Source organism: Anabrus simplex, chromosome 3 (genome assembly GCF_040414725.1).
Source record: "Anabrus simplex isolate iqAnaSimp1 chromosome 3, ASM4041472v1, whole genome shotgun sequence".
In the NCBI taxonomy this organism is placed as follows: domain Eukaryota; kingdom Metazoa; phylum Arthropoda; class Insecta; order Orthoptera; family Tettigoniidae; genus Anabrus; species Anabrus simplex.
This window is the reverse complement of record NC_090267.1, coordinates 20,019,212-20,039,719: the sequence shown is the minus strand read 5'-3', so window position 1 is coordinate 20,039,719 and position 20,508 is coordinate 20,019,212. Positions and strand designations below refer to the sequence as shown.

General features: G+C 37.6%; 1 protein-coding gene across 1 annotated transcript in view; it reads right to left on the bottom strand.

Moving 5' to 3' along the window:
* Positions 1 to 19,682, bottom strand: part of LOC136866959 (zinc finger protein 569) — a 291,176-nt gene extending 271,494 nt beyond the window's left edge. Inside the window, exon 1 of the mRNA XM_067144048.2 lies at positions 19,674 to 19,682. The gene's annotated coding sequence lies outside the window, so the exon portion shown is untranslated. The remainder of the gene's footprint in view (positions 1 to 19,673) is intronic.
* Between the last annotated feature and the right edge of the window lie 826 nt (positions 19,683 to 20,508).

The window sequence follows — 20,508 nt, the reverse complement described above, 5'->3', positions numbered from 1 at the left end:
CAACGATACATACAGCTATATCCATACCAATGAGCACATGGATTTCAATGAAGAGATACAAATCATCAAACAAATCTGAAAGAAAACAACCACCCTCTGGGCAAACATAAGGAAAATGCCCAGGAAACCACCCGACATGACAGGGAAAAATATGTGGTTCTCAACTATGTTAAAAATAACTCATACAAAGTAGGTAATATATTCAAAAAACAAGGTCTAAAAGTAGCTCTTAGAATGAACAACACACTGCAGAGACACATCAGCAAGTGCAACCTAAACAATAAAAGAGACCTCAAAGTCAGGAGAGAATGAACTCAAGTGTCAAGTGTACAATGTAGGTCAAACAAAACATAATTTCCAAACAAGACACAAAAAACACCAAAATGCAATCAGATATAATTAGCATTCAGCCTTCTGAGAGCACATATATGACAGTTCACACCATTTCACAGACATCAACACAGATCCAACAATTTTATACATCAAAAATAAATACTTGAGTATAAAGCAAGCAATCGAAATTTACATTGCAAAAAAAACCAATGTAACCTACCTAAATGACCATAAACACTTCAAAACTATCCCCTTCATTGCTCTACTTACATAGCATCTGGACAACATTTACCTTTAAATTAGCACTCAACAGCCTTTCGAGTATGGTTTATCGTAAAATTTACATCTAGTACATAATCTCTATTTCAATTCCATACAATATTTAACCTAAAATCATTAACTTGCATTCATTCATATTACATAAAACACATTATAACATGAAGAAGATTAATAAGCTTCTCTCTCCTCTCCAGTGATGAAGGAAGGTTCCACGTCATTCCACTCACTCCACCCCTACTTCCCCCTCCCCTTTCCAAAGTACAGAATGCTAGATTATAACATCAAATAGGAAGGATCCACTATGTTCCACTCATTCCTCCCCTCCCCCTCCACAAACAGTATGCTATGCAAAAAACCTTCCATTTGCCTCTTCATAGCCACAGTCCTGAAATAGTGTTTGGAGACAATGGACCTAGCATCGGTGGTCTAGACAAGTACAGAAGTTTTTTTGGAGGTGTTTGGAGGCTTGCGTGTTCAAATGGTCCTTAGAGCTATGCCGGCGGGAGCACATGCTCCTGGTAGGGCCACGCAAGCAGGACAGGTCTAAGGTAATGATCGACACTAAGAGCGATACCCTGGTCCTCCAGGCTGGGGGTTTGGCGTAGGGTTAACTCCCCTACCTCGTAAAAGGACAAGTGTTACTGATACCTTACAACATACTACAGGAAAACCGGATATGTTGGTGATGACCCGGCAAGAAAAACGGCTTAGGAGAATGAAAAATTATACCATAGTAGCAATGTGGAATGTAATGACATTAAAGAGCCTGGCAAGCTGAAGGAATTAAGGAATGAACTGGTTAAGTATGAAGTGAAAATAGCAGCATTGCAGGAAATAAGATGGAAGGGACAAGGTATGATAATGTCTGGTCAACATATCCTGATCTACAGTGGAAGAGAAGAAGGCAGTGATGGCACAGGATTCCTCATCCGAAAGTCTGTAAAGCAAAGCGTGATCAACTTTACTGCAATCAACAATAGGATGTGCTTCTTGAGACTTTGGGCAAAATTATCAATGTTTTGGGTGTATGCCTCTACAGAAGAGGCAGAAGGGGAGGAAAAAGGTGCATTTTACACCGCATTGGAGGATAAAATTAACAAAGTTCAAAGACATGACATGAAAATGATCCTTGGAGATCTATATGCAAAGACTCGAAGCAAGGGGTGTATAAACACATAGTCGAGAAAGAAATTATAATGGTTTAAAACTGATTAACTTTTCTAATAGGAAGCAGATAATAATCAAAAGTACTTGGCACCTGCATAAAAAACATAAAAAAGGAGACACAGATATCACCAGACAGTGTGGCAAGAAATCAAATAGACCATGTTAACACAGACAGGCAGCAATCATCAGACAACATGGATGTTAGAAGTTGTGGAGGTGCTGATGCTGATTCAGAACATTATCTTGCAAGAATAAAATACAGACAAAAATGTACTTGCAAGGATGGGAAAAGTAAGAAGAAAGACAAAGCATAATATAGGGGGTCTTAAAAATGGGGAATTGTAAGAGAAATACAAGAAGAAAATAGAACAATCTTTGGAAATAAGGAAGGAGTTATGGGAGAAAGGAGAAGTAGAATGTAATTGGGAGACACTGAGAAGAACTATCAGTGAAGTTGCAGATGGTACTTTGGGAAAGAAGAAACATGTAAAGAGAGAAGAATATTTTGATGAAGAATGCTTAACATTTCAAGAGAGGAATGAAGCTAAGAAAAAAATGCTTTAAAGGAGGACAAAGCAAGCTGTGGAAGAGTAGAGAGAGAAGTGGAGAAGAGCCGATAAGATATGTAGACCCCAAAAAAGATCTTTTGAGAGAAAGAGAATCGAAAAACTGGATGAAATGAGGTATGAAAGTTTTATGAGAGAACAAAAGACCTTAAGAGAGGAATTCAACCAAGACCTGTTTTCTTTAAGGACGAGGATGGAAAGTTCATCCGTGACAAAACTAAAGTGCTCGAAAGATGGCAGGAATATTTGTACAAGGTACTCAATAGAAACAATCAGGATGATCATCAATCATCAATCAATACTGATCTGCATTTAGGGCAGTCATCCAGGTGGCAGATACCCTATCTGTTGTTTTCCTAGCCTTTTCCTAAATGATTTCAAAGAAATTGGAAATTTATTGAACATCTCCCTTGGTAAGTTATTCCAATCCCTAACTCCCCTTGCTATAATTGAATATTTGCCCCAGTTTGTCCTCTTGAATTCCAACTTTATCTTCATATTGTGATCTTTCCCACTTTTATAAACGCCCGTCAAACTTATTAGTCTACTAATGTCAGTCCACGCCATCTCTCCGCTGACAGCTCGGAACATACCACTTATTACATACAATTTACAAAATATTTGTTTAATGTTAACCTAGTCACTACTTACAATCCCACATTTTGTGGTTAAATAATTACAAAAAATAGAAAGATCATGAACATGTTTCACCCTTTTTAATGGGCATCATCAGCACAATGGATAACCTTAAAACAAATAATTACAATTAAGACTGTTTACAAATATTGATCATATAAAATTGGAATGAGATGTTGTGTTAAAAGTTATTTTCGTTATCATGCTTAAAAAGTTTGACGTGAATGTTACAAACACAAGTTAAAACTATTGTAGTACAACTTTACAATATTGTCTAAAAAGTATATATTTATATTGGTGAGAAGTTTTTTAATCGGCATTCATCTGGAATTGAAATGGATCCTCTTCTTTTAACTTTTTCGTGAAAGTCAATATAATTGTCGTGTTCACCACCATACCACATACTACTTAGTCGAGCAGCTCTCCTTCTTTCTCTCAATTCTTCCCAGCCCAAAACATTGCAAGATTTTTGTAACGCTACTCTTTTGTCAGAAATCACCCAGAACAAATCGAGCTGCTTTTCCTTGGATTTTTTCCAGTTCTTGAATCAGGTAATCCTCGTGAGGGTACCATACACTGGAACCATACTCTAGTTGGGGTCTTACCAGAGACTTATATGCCCTCTCCTTTACATCCTTACTACAACCCCTAAACACCCTCATAACCATGTGCAGAGATCTGTCCCCTTTATTTACAATCCCATTTATGTGATTACTCTAATGAAGATCTTCCCTTATATTAACAACTAGATACTTACAATGATCCCCAAAAGGAACTTTCACCCCATCAACACAGTAATTAAAACTGAGAGGACTTTTCCTATTTGTAAAACTCACAACCTGACTTTTAACCCCGTTTATCAACATACCGTTGCCTGCTGTCCAACTCACAACATTATCGAGATCACGTTGCAGTTGCTCACCATCTTGTAACTCATTTATTACTCTATAGAGAATAACATCATCTGCAAAAAGCCTTACCTCTGATTCCACTCCTTTACTCATATCATTTATATACATAAGAAAACATAAAGGTCCGATAATACTGCCCTGAGGAATTCCCCTCTTAATTATTACAGGGTCAGATAAAGCTTTGGGGCCGATGACCTCGATGTTAGGCCCCTTTAAACAACAAACAACACAACAACAAGATAAAGCTTTGCCTACTCTAATTCTCTGAGATCTATTTTTTAGAAATATAGCAATCCATTCAGTCACTCTTTTGTCTAGTCCAATTGCACTCATTTTTGCCAGTAGTCTCCCATGATCCACCCTATCAAATGCTTTAGACAGGTCAATCACAATATAGTCCATTTGATCTCCTGAATCCAAGATATCTGCTATATCTTGCTGGAATCCTACAAGTTGAGCTTCAGTGGAATAACCTTTCCTAAAACTGAACTGAATTCTATTGAACCAGTTATTAATTTCACAAACATGTCTAATATAATCAGAAAGAATGCCTTCCCAAAGCTTACATACAATGCATGTCAAACTTACTGGCCTGTAATTTTCAGCTTTATGTCTATCCCCCTTTCCTTTATACACAGGGGGCTACTATAGGAACTCTCCATTCATCTGGTATAGCTCCTCCGACCAAACACTAATCAAATAAGTACTTCTAATATGGTATTATATCTCAACCCATTGTCTTTAGTATATCCCCAGAAATCTTATCAATTCAAGCCGCTTTTCTAGTTTTCATCTTCTGTATTTTACTGTAAATGTCATTGTTTTCATATGTAAATTTTAATACTTCTTTAGCCTTAATCTCCTCCTCTATCTGGACATTATCCTTGTAACCAACAAACTTTACATACTTTTGACTGAATACTTCTGCGTTTTGAAGATCCTCATGATAGAGAAGAGAAAAACATCACTGATGATGGGGGAAGAAAGAGAACTGAATGAAGAGTTAATCGAGTAGCCACATTTAGAAGAGGTCAGGAAACCAATTAAAGCATTAATCCTGGAAGCGGCAATCATTGCGATCGCGACTCATTCCCTTGTTACTCAACCGACAGTCGCTATTGAGATGCATCACGCCAGCGCTGACTAATTTTGAGATAGTGCCTTGACACTCAAAATCTTTGAGATATCTTGTATCATGTTATAGAGGAAACTCTGTTCTATAAATACAGCACAATTCTGAAGTTGTTTAGTGTGGCAGAGTGTGCAATATACACGTGAAAAAACAAGAACGCTTCATAGACAGTCATTCTGTTGTGCTTGCTGTGGTTGTACAATGTGCATTAGCTTTGAATTGGTCAGGAAGTATTGAAATTCGGAATTGGTTGTTTGACGTGGATGGCGAAGGTAATAGTGATGTATTTTTAGAAGGAAATGGCAATGATTTTGACAATAATTTGCCAGGTAGTAGCGAGTTATATGAGCATAGGCTAAGTGATGGTGATGTGGAAAACAATGAACCAGCCACTGATGATAATAATGATAATGACGGTAATGCAGTTGACCAAACAGAACCGAAGTGGACAAGAATTTATCCTCCAGAGGCAGAAATAGAAGTGGAAGAGAAGTTCAAGTTTCGAAACGCAGGTATACGAAATTGCCCTTAGAGAAACAGTCCCCTTCTAACATATTTCTATTTGTTTTTCTCCAATGCTATCTGGAATCTTAGTGACTGAAACTACTAAATACGCACAGGAAATTATTTGAAATAAAACAAATTCCAGAAATATGGCTCCGTATTCTTGTCTGCAAACATAGGTTGTCATTACAGTATCAGAAATGAAAAAAATCATTTCTCTAGTTATAAATATAGGTCTGAACCCTAAGAACAACATTGAAAAATTCTGGTGCACTTCAAAATTGCAAATATTTCCATATTTTGCTAAATTAATGTCACTAAAATGTTTGAATTGATAAACTCTATGTTACACATTAGCCCACAACAATATATTCCCCCACGACAACCAGGACATACTGCATGGTATAAGGTAAGAATGTTCCTGGACTCAATAAATACCTCATTCAAGAAGTATTTTATTCCCAACCAAAATTTGTCTACTGATGAATCCATGATATGAATGAAGAATAGATTTGTTCATATGTATATGCCGAATAAGAGACATGCTCAGTTCAGAATTTAAAAAATTTGAAGTAGGTAGTAGACAGCAAGTATAATTATATAATCCACAAGGAACTGTACAATGAAAAATGATTCTTGGCATACTGGACTGATCTGCTTACAGAAAAAGTTGTTGTGCATTTGTTGACTGTCTCAAATCTTTTGAACAAGGGGTAGACTGCAAGTATAAGTCAGTGTATCATGTGACATCTGACAGAACAACAGGGTGGTACTAGAAAAAATATTCTATATCCTGTTGGATATGGTAATTTTTGATGCCTACATACTCTATAGTTTGAACACTGTCAAAATTTATGGTTAGTTTTGTCAGAGGTCTTGTAGATGAAGAAACTGCTCAAAACAGTCCATGTGGACCTTCAGGAGAAATGGGACATCAGCTGGTACGCCTCCCAGGAAAGAAACTTCGGTTGTACCCTGTCTGTTCGACTGCAGAAAAAAAGTCACACATGCACTTCTGGTGCCCAGGATGTAAGGTGGTGTCCATTACAGTGCTACCATAAATTAGAACATTTTTGGAGGCCTATGAAAGCAGGATGAAAGAGGAGCTACCCCGAAGGTAGTGAGGATGAATCTAAGTAGACTCACGTGTTGGTGTGATGTGCTTGTGTTACTTCAGTTCTATGTCACTTTACAATACTTCAAGGTAGTGAAACCTTTCTACATACTTTTAATCAACTTAAAATTGTGCAAATTTTGTGTATAGTAAAATCTTCATATAGCCTAATATTAATTTTCTACGTACGTGTTGCCCAGAACTTTCAGATTATTTTGGAATACTTAGCATGTGTTGGATACTTTGCCCATACTGCTGTGGGATACTAAATGAGTAAGTTTAATTTCCTACTATAATATTCTTTGTCCTTTTCTGAATAAATTGACTTGTTATACATAAAAATTAATTGAAAAGCAACATTTTTATGAATTTTTAAGAAAATTGCTTGCAAAACTCACCTAAACTGCTTGCCAGTTCCAAGGTTAAAGAATAACAAAGCCCCAGGTGAAGATGGAATGGAGACAAAACTGTTGACATATGGGGGAGAAGGAGTAGAGAAGGCTGTTCACGAATAGAGAAGGAGGTTTGGATGACGGAGGGAATGCCCAAGGATTGAACAGTGGGCATAATATATCCAATACATAAGAAAGGAGATAAGGCAGAATGTGGAAATGACCAAGGGATTACTTTTCTGGATGGAACTTACAAGGTTTTCAGTAAGATATCAGCTTCTGGAACTATGGATGGAAAGGATACTAGGGGAAAAACAAGCATGTTTTTAAAAAGTTGATCTACAATGAATCAGATTTTTATATTGCGACAATTACTGGAGAAGTTTTATGAGTATGACAAGCAGCTGCACCAGCTGTATGTTGATTTTAAAAGGCATACAACAGTCGAGATAGAGGCAAAATTTATAAAATTATGAGGAAGTTTGGAATCCTCAGGAAATTAGTTAGGTTGACAGAAATGACCTTGAAAAGAACAGTATGCAACGTGAGAGTGGAACAGGATCTATCAGAGGCATTCTTAATTGAAAAGGGGCTGAGACAGGGGTATAATCTGTTCACACTCCTATTCAATTTAGAACTGGGAAAAGTAATACGCCAACTACCCATCAACCCAGGGGGAACCATCCAGAACAGATTAATACAAGTGATATGCTGATGATGTGGCAATTATTGCACAAAACAAAAGAGCTCTTGACGAGAACTGTCTTTTGTTAGAAGAGAAACCACAGGACATAGGACAAGAAGGGAATGTAAATAAAACAAAAGTATATAAGGATGGGAGACCCAGAGGGAGCAAGAGGAAGAACCATAGTGAGAATACATGGGAAGGAATATCAAAGAGTTACAACTTTCAAATATCTAGGCTTAATAATAACTGCAGACAATAAAACCTCTGTGTAAATACAGGAAAGGATAACAAGTGGGAACCGATGTTTTTTACGTCTTGCAACACATGTTTAAATCCAAGAATGTCAGTGGAAATACAAAAATAAAAATATACACAACAGTACTAAGACCTATAGTGATGTATAGCACAAAATGCTGTGTGACAACTACTAGAGAAGAACAGTGACTGTTACGGTGGAAAAGGAAGATGCTGAGAAAGGTATCTGGAACAGTTAGAGGTCAGGATGGATGAAGAATGAGGACAAAGGCAGAGCTGCAAGGATTGTTTGGCCAGCCAGATGTTGTTAAAATAAAGCACGGAAGAATCTGGTGGGCTGGTCATGTTCAGAGAATAGCAAAAACCTGTACTGTCAAAAGTATTTACTGGAAAACTGAAAGAAGAGGGACAGAAAGGCCCAGGAAGAGATGGACTGAAGATGTAGATAGATAGATAATGCCTTTATTGGTGGCGAAGTTAGGGCTCGAGGCCCTCTCTTACACTTAACCACTAGATGAGTATACATATACATAACTTATAATTTCGAATACAAATAAAACAAATAATACTAATAACAATAGCAGGAGCAATAATAATAATAATAATAATAATAATGAAAGAATCCTTAATTTTAAAATACACAAAATAACGTACACTTAAATTATGTAACTGCAGTAATCCATTCATTCATCCCATTCATTCCTTCATTCACTCAACAATTATCCAGCAAGTCAGCGGGATCTACTCAGCAAATGCTCCCGGCAAGCCACTTTAAACTTGCCATGATAAGGTTTTCTCTGATGTTCGCAGGTAGCGAATTCCAAGACCTAGACACAGAGATTATGAAGGAGCAGTTGTACACAGCAGTGCGGTTTACAGGTATGGCAAGAGAGGAACCAGATCTTGTATTGTGTTCATGATAGGACGAGAGGTAAGAAAAAGATGAAGACAGATAGTCGGGAGTATTAGTGGAAAGAACTTTGTGCAGAAGTGATAGCATGTGAAGTTCACGGCGCTGGTGCACTCGAAGCCATGACAGCTCCTTATAATAAGGTGATATATGAGCATCATATCGTAGATTAAAGATATATCTTATGCAGCTGTTCAGGCTCCGGTCCAGTTTCTTGTTACTGTCCCAGGTTATTCCAGTCAACACAGTGTCACAATAGTCAAATATAGGTAGTATAAGAGAGCGAATTATTTGTACTTTAAGTCGAACAGAGAATATATCAGAGAACCATTTCAGGGGATATAAGCATTTATGTACTTTATTGCATGTGGTTATCACCTGTAGAGTCCAGTTTAGAGTCTCAGTCATGAAAATTCCTAAGTTGGTCACTGAAGTAGAGTAGGGTATGATTTTATTGTTTAAAATTATTGCGGGGATGTTCTGTTGCTTGAGGGAATAAAGGTTTTTACTGGTACCGATAATAATAACTTGAGTCTTATTTGGATTCATTAATAAACTGTTTTTATTTGCATAGTCACTAAGATGTTGAAGGTCAGAATTTATTTTAGTAATTGCAGTATCAATATCACTCGGTTTTGAATGATAGTAAATCTGTATATCATCCGCGTACACTTGCAATTTGCAGAATTTAAGAGCTTTTGATATATCATTAATTTGGATGATAAATAGCAGTGGTCCGAGAACCGACCCCTGAGGGATGCCGAGGGTCTTCCTTTGCCATCCTGAACTCAAATTTCCAACTGTTACACGTTGCCGGCAATATTCAAGATAAGATAAAAAGAAACGAAGTGATACACTATTAAAATTTAGCTCTCGAAGTTTCTGCAGTAGTAACTGACGATTAACAGTGTCGAAGGCACTACTGAGATCTAATAATGTCAATACAGTCACGTCCCATTGGTCCATTGCACGTCTGATATCATCTGTCACTCGTAGGAAAGCTGTCGCAGTGCTATGTCCTTTCCTGAAGCCGGATTGAAAGGGATTAAAGAGGGAATGCTTGGTAAGGTATTCAGTAACTTGTGTATGAACTAGACATTCAAGCACCTTGGATAAGGGTGGTAGAATGGATACTGGACGATAATCTGAAGGAGAATCCAACTTGGAGCTCTTCGGGATGGGTCTAATTAGTGCATCTTTCCAAACATCTGGGAAAACTCCGTTTGTCAGGCAGTAGTTAAATATATGAGTTAGTATTGGCAGAACAGCTCCTAAGATATCCTTAATAAGCGATATAGGAATGTCATCATTACCTGTGGCATTAGATGTTATAGCGTATATCACACGTTTAACTTCATTCGAGCTGACATTTCTAAAAGAGAATTGCTCATACACAGACTGCTCTCGTAACAAGGGTAGTGAATTTTCTGGGGAGGAGGTAGAGGCTATTCTTGGCCATGCGAAATGATCATTTAAAACATCTAGCGATATGCTTGGCACGTGTTGCTCTACGGCTTTACCTATACCTAACGTGCGTAATTTATTCCATTTTTGTCTCGGGCTGTTATTGTTCATCAGTTCCTGAATGTATTTATATTTAGCATTCCTAATTAACTGCTTCGTTCTGTTTCTCAGAATCTTGTATCGCTGGAAATCATCTGTGTCATGCGTCTGTCTGTATTGTCTGTACAGTTTGTCACGACTGGCCATAGCAGATCTTATCTCGGCCGTTAGCCAAGCGGAAGAATGGCGGGTGATTCTTACCTGTTTCTGTGGTGAGTGCTTGTCAAATATTTCCAGTATCAGTGAATTGAATTTGTTTACTTTAGAGTTAATGTTCTGAAAATTACGTATACTATCCCAAGGCAAGTTATATGCATCGTAGCATAGTTTATTCCAGTCCATATGTCGTAAGTCCCGTATTGTAGTGATGAACATGATTAGTAGCGTTGAGGGGTAAAATTGTCATGTTTGTAGCGATAAAAAAATTCAGTAGATTGTTCGCGTCACTAGTCTGCTTCAAAAGGTCAGTGTTAAAGTCGCCCATGATTATAATGTCATCGTATGCTGAGATAAGATTTGCTAATGCCTCTTCAAAATCATCAGTCTGTCTTATTTTAGGCGGCTTGTATACAATCCCTATCAATATCTTTTTATGGCAGTCTAATTCTACAAACATAAATTCCAGTCGCAGTGTAAGTCGTGGGTCAGAAGTAGAAATTATCTTACATTTCAGGTCATTTCTGTAATAAAGTAGAAGTCCACCGCCTATTTTGTCAGTGCGGTCATGGCGTAATATTGAGTATCAGTCAAGGTCAGCTGTCGATGACGGCATGTCTGTATGCATCCAGCTTTCACTGATTCCAATAATATGTACATTGTTCACTTCAAAAATAGCCTGAACCTCTTCTATATGAGCTAATAATGACTGGCCATTTAGGTGACAACAATGTAACGATCGCAGGTGGCTACTGAGCTGCTCTTGCAACACAAGTCCTGTTGAAGGTGGCAGGGAGAAAGAGAAGGGAAGGGTGAGGGCTGTGGAGAGGAATGCAGGTCAATAGTATTACCGTTGTACTGGTCAATAATCATATGAAAGTAAGCAGTATGAAAAACAAAAGTTAAGTAAGATGTAAAATAAGCTTACCCCAGCAACCTGATGAGTAGATTCACTGACTTTCAAAAGCACACACATACACACACACAAATATAAATTAATTATCGGTACTACACACACAATTTATTTCTCTTAATTTCACGAGTTCATCCTACTCCCTGCAATGTTTTTTCACTGTGCCATCGTGGATATTTGAGACTTGGTTCCATCTTCTCTTAATACACAAATGCGTCCATCTTGAGTCCAGCATTTCTGCAGTCCCCATAAATCTCTTGCCTGATTAAGTATATATTTTCTCGCACTTGTGAGGGACTCAGTTAGCATGAGCCCACTGCCCTTCAAAGCTCGCTTCGCACGCCACACTCGATCACGATCATGGTATCGTAGGAACTTTATAATGATAGGCCGATTTCCCTGTGAGATCACTTCAGCAGATGTTCTATTTCGGCGGCCTAGCCTGTGGCACCGATCCACATCAAGAATTGAAAGTTCAACCGAAAGTTTATTTTTCAGTGTGTCCAGCATTTTAATGTAGACGTCCTCGGACGGCTGTTCAGGACACCATGCAATAAAAGGCAGTTCCGGCGACAGTACTGTTCGGCCTCGTCCAACGCGTTGTCTTGTTTCTGGAGCCGATCTTCAAGAGCCTTCAACTCCCCTTTAAGCATGGAGATGTCTTCGCTGGCCTGTTTCTTGAATTCCTGGAACTCGGCACCAAGCGCTTGGAGCACGTTCGGTGGGTTAGCGGCACTGACTGCCGAGTCTAGGCGAGCTTGAAAGTCTTTCATGCTATCTTCGAAAGCCGATATCTTCTTAGCTACTTCCTTTACCGACATGATGATTATTTTTTAAAGAAAAAGGCACTTAAAAATATAACTTTTTTTAACACGGATAAGCACTTTCAGCTGATTAACTTGCAATTCAAACAGGGTATAGCAAGAGCAACTTTACTCTACCGTCTCACTCGGCGCCATCTTGGGGAGGACGTAGAGGACGACCTTAGAAAGATAGGAGTTCAATGCTGGAGAAGGAAAGCCGAGGAACGGGACAATGGAGGCAGATGATTAAGGAGGCCAAGGACCTACATGGACTGTGGCGCCGACCACTAAGTAAGTATGTAAGTGTAGCAAACCAAGGGGCCATTAGGTTGGGTAAAACTTGAATAACTGGTTTGTAAAACTGAGGTTTACATCACGGCTAACACAACATGACAAGACCATGACCATGGCTAGTGACAAAACCATTGGTCTGGATTGGTTAGGTCCAGCTAGTGAAAAGACTATTTGATGCTTTGATTAGGTCTGACTAGTGATTAGGCCATTGGGCTGGGACAAACAAAATAAGTCTGGGAACACAAGTCCCCAGACTGGAGCTACAATGTGGCCCATAGGCCTCTAGCAACCCCTGGGACATTACTAGCTACTGACATGACTATTGTTATCCATCCAAAACCACTAATAATGACAATATAGGTTGTGATCCAGCAAAACCCAGTAAATAAGAACTATTTTGCAATGCCATCTGCCTTAATGGTAATGTACAATGCATCTGTATGACCTGTATATACGACTTTTAAGTCTTTCATTGTCAAGTGACATATTAGCGAAATAGTAAAGCCACGAGACTACAGACTTTGAGATTAGTGGTCCAAATCAACCCATCAATCATGTACATATTTCCTGTGACAGCTTAGCCTTCTATCAGGTGCAACTGATCTGACAGGCACACATGCTAAATCTTATCTCGCATTTGTAATTATTTTTGTTCCGTACTGAAGTTCAATTATAAGAAATAAATTTACAAGAGTGTCCACTTTTCAATACAATAAATAAATAATATTTAAGTCTTGGGACTAGTTTCAGCCACTTAGCGACCATCTTCAGACAAAATAAAAATTAAATTGATCATGTGATAACTAAAACATATGTCTATAAGATAAAGAGTATGTTGCAGGAATAATTATAACATTAAAATGCACATAAAAACAAAAATTATGGTTGTGACATTCTTGTCATAATAATGTTGGCTTTAAGTTGGGTCAGGACTTCAGACAGTGAATTAAATCTAGAAAATTTAATGATAGCCAAACTTAGGAATGAAGAAACAAAGAGAAAGAAAATTAAAAAGGAGAAAAAATATTTATGAGACTCACCTCTGACATGCTAGACAGTTAAAGCGGGCAGGCCATGGAAACAAAAGAATGGATAGGGAACAAAACATGCACGGACATGCTGTAGGAAGCAAGCAATGGAAAGCAAACGAGTAGATGGGGGAAGATGAGATGTGGGAGAAAAGGTAGGGAAATGAGGGTGAGAAAAGAAGGGACAGGAGGGGAGAATGAGAGAGGGGGTTTCTAAGGTAGGGCTGAAGGATGTGGACAGAAAGACTGCTACTGAGAGGGGAATTTAAAGATTATAGCAGAATAAATTACTTCTGTCTGAGTCATGATTACTAAAGATAGGAATTGATAGGTAAAAAAAATGTTTGATTTCCCTGGAATTTCTTTTAGAATAAAGTAAGGGTTGAAAGTTTGCAGATCCCCTCCCTTCTTCAATATTATGTAAAACTGTTTTATCCATCTGAAACAGTTTTGTCAATATATCTCTTCAAGCCGGTTCATCACTGACTCTCCACACAGGCTCTTGTTGTAAAAATGATCTGCTAGGGACATTGTGCCTGATCACGCACCATTACGCGAGGTAGGTGTTCCCAATTTATTTTGATCAGCATCATTTATTTTACTTACTTGATAATGAAAAAATTCTGTTGTTCATAATATTTGCAATAACTGTAATAACATCCTTCCTTGTGCTTGTCGGGCACATTGCACCCGAACACTATGTATATTTTCAATGTTTTTTGATTCAGGATTTACACTTCAATATTTCACCTTTGCTGTTCATAGTTTACATGGATCATCTGCAGAAAGGTATACAATGGCAGGGAGGGATTCAGTTAGGTGGAAATATACTCGTACTTAGCAGTCTGGCCTATGCTGATGACTTTGCCTTAACAGCAGAATGTGCCAAAAGCCTGCAGTGTAATATCTTGGAACTTGAAAATAGGTGCAATGAGTACAGTATGAAAATTAGCCTTTTGAAGACTAAATTGATGTCAGTAGGTAAGAAATTCAACAGAATTGAATGTCAGATTGGTGATAAAATGCTAGAACAGGTCGATAATTTCAAGTATTTAGGTTGTGTGTTCTTCCAGGATGGTAATATAGTAAGTGAGATTGAATCAAGGTGTAGTAAAGCTAATACAGTGAGCTCGCAGTTGCGATCGACAGTATTCTGTAAGAAGGAAGTCAGCTCCCAGGCGAAACTATCTTTACATCGGTCTGTTTTCAGACCAACTTTGCTTTACGGGAGCAAAAGCTGGGTGGACTGAGGATATCTTATTCATAAGTTAGAAGTAACAGACATGAAAGTAGCGAGAATGATTGTTGGTACAAATAGGTGGGAACAGTGGCAGGAAGGTACTCGGAATGAGGAGATAAAGGCTAATTTAGGAATGAACTCGATGGATTAAGCTGTACGCATAAACCGGCTTTGGTGGTGGGGTCATGTGAGGCGAATGGAGGAGGATAGGTTACCTAGGAGAATAATGGACTCTGCTATGGAGGGTAAGAGAAGTAGAGGGAGGCCAAGACCAGTTTCTAATGATTTGAAGATAAGAGGTATAGAACTAAATGAGGCCACAGCACTAGTCGCAAATAGAGGATTGTGGTGACGTTTGGTAAACTCACAGAAGCTTACAGACTTAACGCTGAAAGGCATAACAGTCTTTAATGATAATGTATGTATGTCAAGTTCCATAAGAGTGTACGACTTGAATGAGGATATTGAAGATGAGTGTGCTACAATTTCTGAAGATCATTTAGAGGACCACAATGGTTATTCTGAAACTCAGGACAATGGAACAGATGAAGAGAGTGAATCAACTTCAGGCAGCAGTTGCTTATTTTTGAGAAAGGATAAATAACTAAATGGAGTCATAATCCACCTCTGGAAAGTGTTGGAGGGAGATCACACAATAATCTTACTTGTCTTGCTGGAGTAATAGGAAATACTAGGTTGGCAAAAATTGTAGTAATGCTGGAATGATCTACTTATAGAAGAAATTTTGGATATTGTAGTCAAATACTCAAATCAATAAATCAGCAACATCAAAGATAGGTTTGCTTCGGAGAAATAAAAAGTACTGATGTGATAGAAATAAGAGATTTTATAGGACTTTTGCACTTAGCAGGAACTTATAGAGGATATAGGCAGGGTCTAGAGGAACTAGGGGGAGCAAACGGAGATGGAATAGAAAAGTTTAACCTGGTGATGAATACTAAAAGGTTCAAGACCCTAATGCGTTGCCTACGTTTTGATGGTCGAGATAGTACGTTATCCAGAAGAGCAGAAGACAGATTCGCACCAATGAGATATTTTTTCCCAGTTTGTGCTTAACTATCAGAAAAATTATTCGCTTGTTGAAAATACAACACTAGATGAAATGCTTCCCAGTTTTCGTGGAAAGTGTCCTTTCCGCCAATATATTCCATCAAAACCCGGCAAGTATGGATAAAAGTTTATGCTATTGTGGATGCAAAAATGTTTTATTCCTATAACCTAGAATTCTATGCTAGGTAGTAACCACAAGGTCCTTTCATGATCGGTAACAAGCCAGTTGATGTGGTTAAACGTATGGGTGAACATTTGTTTGGCTCAGGTCATAATATAGCAGCTGATAAATGGTTCAGTGACTTAGAACTTATTGAGGAACTAAAGGAGAAAAGACTATCCTAGGTGCGTATATTGAAAACAAATACTACAGCTATCAGGTGAACATGTCGCCACCAAAAGACAGGAAGAATATACCAGCATTTTCGCCTTCAGAAAGGACACAACCTTAATGTCTTACAACCCAAAGAAACAAAGAAATGTGATTCTTTTATTTACGCTCCATAATGACACATCAATTGATCTTGACATGAAAGGAAAAAAAAAAAAAGAAGCCAGTCATTATAACCTTCTATAACTCAACAAAAGGAGGGGCAGACACTGCAGAGAAACTGTGTGCTACACTTGATATGACTCGAAACACCAAGCGATGGTCTATGGTAATATTTTTCTACCATACTAAATACAGGAGACATCAATTCTCAGGTTATCCAACTCGGTAATGGACTGCAACCAATGCAAAGGAGAGGTTTTCGTGGAACATCTGTCCTATAAACTTGATGTACGAGAGGTATCTAGAAGAGGTATTAAAACTGTCGGCGTACTCATGGATCTTCAAATGAAATTATACGCATTTCGGCCAAACTGGGATAAGGAAAATCAAGATGAGCTAAATTCAGAGCCTTCCATGAAAAGAAGATGCATAACATGTACGGCAGGAACTGGCCTAATAAGACTAAATGGATAAGACTGCAAGAAATGTAGATGTGCACTTGTATGTCACGTACCAATCTCGTTTGTGACTTGTTTTATGGTAGTTAAGTCTTCATCATCATTTCATCCTCATCACGATGCGCAGGTCACCTGCGGGAGTTAAATCAAAAAACCTGCATCTGCGAGCCGAACTTGTCCTCGGACACTCCAGGCACTGAAAGCCATACACCACTTCATTTCATAGCAATGACCAAAATGTATAGAATGAATGAGTGTATTCAGTCTTGATAAAAACTGATTATTGTAATGACTATTGTTTGATTTTCCAATCAGGTTATATGTAAAAACAATGAAGTTGGCATGTTTTCCAATGAAAATGAGAACGAATAGTGGAAAAACAGTATTTAACAAGAATGTATTATTACACATAAAAATCAACTTTTTTAGAATAATATGTATGTAAACATAAGTGATAAGTAGAATTTAAAGGGCAATGATTAAAATAATTTAGAAGTTTTCTTCAGCAAATGTTGTTAATTATTTTTGTTCCTGATTTCTAAAGTGCGCCTGTCAGGCTCAATCAGGCTCAATGCTACCACTACCGCCAAATACAGTAGAGAAAAATACACGACACTCAGTGAGATCTTGAGGGACAGCGATTAAAGCTCTCTCTAGCGGATTGACCTGAGAACTACTGATTCTGTCATAAGAGCATGTGTATTTGTGTTTGAAGTTTTTGGTGTTATTTATGTATTTTCAGTGAGTTGACATAATTAAAAAGTAACGTGTGTTATTCCTTGATACCTCCTTTCAACATGAGGGGAAAGGTATGTGCTGTGTTTGGCTGCAGAAACTATGAAGTAGAAAAGAATGCGTGGCCTTTTTTCCGTTTCCCTCGTGACAAGAAAATGTAAGTAATATTGTGTTTGCATATATATTCTCCCAGTGACAAAGAGATTTTTATAGTACTTCATAATCTTCTGACCTGCTCGACCCATATTTTAACTGGCTTAAAATATAATACGCACATTTTATTGTATAGTGCAGCAGTTAACCTTCAATACCGATGTGTTGTTGTAGCTGTGATCTGTGGGTTTGATTTAATTCAGGAAAATACATATGCATATGAATGTGGCTGGTTGTGTTCCAAGTTACCCCATTTGGAAAGCTGTAATGTGTTGTCAAGCACTGAAGAAAATGTGGGTGATTTAAGAAATGTACATATTTTGTTGAAACAATATGATGATGCAAACTTGCTTTACCCTAATGTAATGGCATTATGGCAAGTATTGCTTATAGGGAAAGTTTGAATGTCTTTGAGGCTAAATTTATAGATTTTCTTTCTGTCAGTAGGCTTGAAGTTAAAAGGAAAATTGTCCAGCTCTTAAATGTAAATTCATTGAATGATGTGTGCAAGGAATGTGCCAATACTTCTGTTGACAAGTGTTTTAACATGATGATACAATGCTTTTAAATGAGAAAAAAAAATCTAGCTGTGAATGAACGTTCAGGAGAGAATTCTAAGGCTAAAAAAGTAATGCATAAATGAAAGATCAAGCATTTTCACAGCAGTCCATTTCATATCTTGATTATATGTCTAATTTCAGTCTTTAAATAATAACCTGTTAAATAATTCTTCATTCGTTTACCCAGAATTGCTTTAGCAACTTGAAGTTAATATCTTAGTAACACTTTCTTTCTAGACGTAATTTATTTATCCATTTCCGTATACATACATTTCCATTGATATTTGAATTTAGCGCGAATTTTCAGGTCAAGCCTCTAGGTGCGCCACTTGCGACTTTTCTCCCATTTTAACAAGGCTAAATCCGGAAGTGTCACGTATAGTCAGTCTACTGTATTTGCTACCGCTATATTAAATATTGCGTCCGACGGAAGTTTAGGAGCATAACGGCCAACTCGAGATGGAAACTTATCCTTTCTTTCAGACTGAGCGAAATTCAATATTTCTTTAATATAACCGTAAAATCATACAATCTTCAAGTTACATTTCGTGCTGAGGGTGAAGTACCTCTGATAACGATGCTTGTAAGTAGAATCACAGCTTATCTCCGATTATTAGTCCGAAATTGTGACTTAACCCATTAAAAAAAAAATCGCACCATCAAAACTAGCTTTAAATGTAATTATCATCACTGCGTACTGTTGCAATTGAAACAACACTACATGTTGGGATAGTCAAACACGAGGTTACAGATAATTCAAGTTACCTCCTGTATGGACAGGGTAGAAATATAGTAAGTTAAATTTTTGTACAATGCTAATATATGTACGGTAATCTAAATAAATGTAAGTTGATATAAAAGGAGGCAGTTGCACTGAAGGCGGCAGAAGGAGAGTGAAGAGAGAAACGAAACCCACAACAACCAACACAGCCCCTCAATTATGACGTCATGTACGTTATTTAATCGTTTACTAATCTGACGGAATAGAAAAGCATCATAGTAGTAATGACACACATTCGATATTCCAGAACATTCTTCAGATCACAGCAGCTTAAATATTCGAAAAATAAAATGCGGATCAAATAAGCCATCAAATTGTATTTACCTCAAACGTATTGTAGATTTGGAATGTATTGTGCCTACAGCTAAATATAATGGAATATTTACACATAAACATATATTAAAGAAAAGAACAACATTGAGAAAATCTATGCAATTAGTATATACTTATACCATACACAACAAAATATATACACAGTATAGCTATATATAAATAAGATATAACACCGACATTAATGAAAATGATCAAAACTTCATACCGCGCGCACCAAGTACCAAACACTGCCTGCTCGATCTCCATCCAATGGCGCCTTATACCAAAGAGAAAATGCCTGCTCCTTACAACATATTTTTTATTAGTAGGGAAAGAGCGCACAAACGTGCATAAAATTAGTATATACTGATCAAATAGAAACTAAATACATTATTCTTTGCTATATTCCTTTAGAGTCTTGTGTTTCTTTGTATAAATTGTAAATTGATATCGCTTACACAATTTGTTGCATAATTTGCATTAGCAGTGTTTACTTGGGTAATGGAAGTATGTATATTTTCATGCAAAATTTATGATGAAATCCGCGTACAAATAGTCTTGTGATGGCACTTCGCAAAACCTGGTTTGGTCCACTCCATCTTCGGTCTAGCATGTTCTTTGTTGTTAAAAATTCCGGCCATATTTCTTCTTGTTTTTGTTTTCTTATCCTAAGGACTTTCTCTGCTTGTGGTGTAGATGGTAGCTGTAGGATGAACCTCATATCTTCGATGAAAAAGCGTTCTTTAGCAAGCATATACGCTAGTTTTGACGGCGCTGTTTTTGCTATCCCTAGTTGGTATTCTTTTCAGGAATCTGGCTTTTACTCTTTCTAGGATTTCTAAGTTGGTCATAGTAAAGTGGTCCCAAATGAAATGAATACCATAGGTGAGAGTAGGGAGAATTTTACTGCGGAAGAGAACCATTGCTGTTTCTAGCGAGATCATTGTGGGGTTTCCCATGTCGTAGATCCGTCGTATAGCTGCTGCCGTTATTTCTCTGATGTGTATTATATAAGAGGTTCCATTAGATTGAAGAGTGATGCCGAGGTATCGGAAATTACC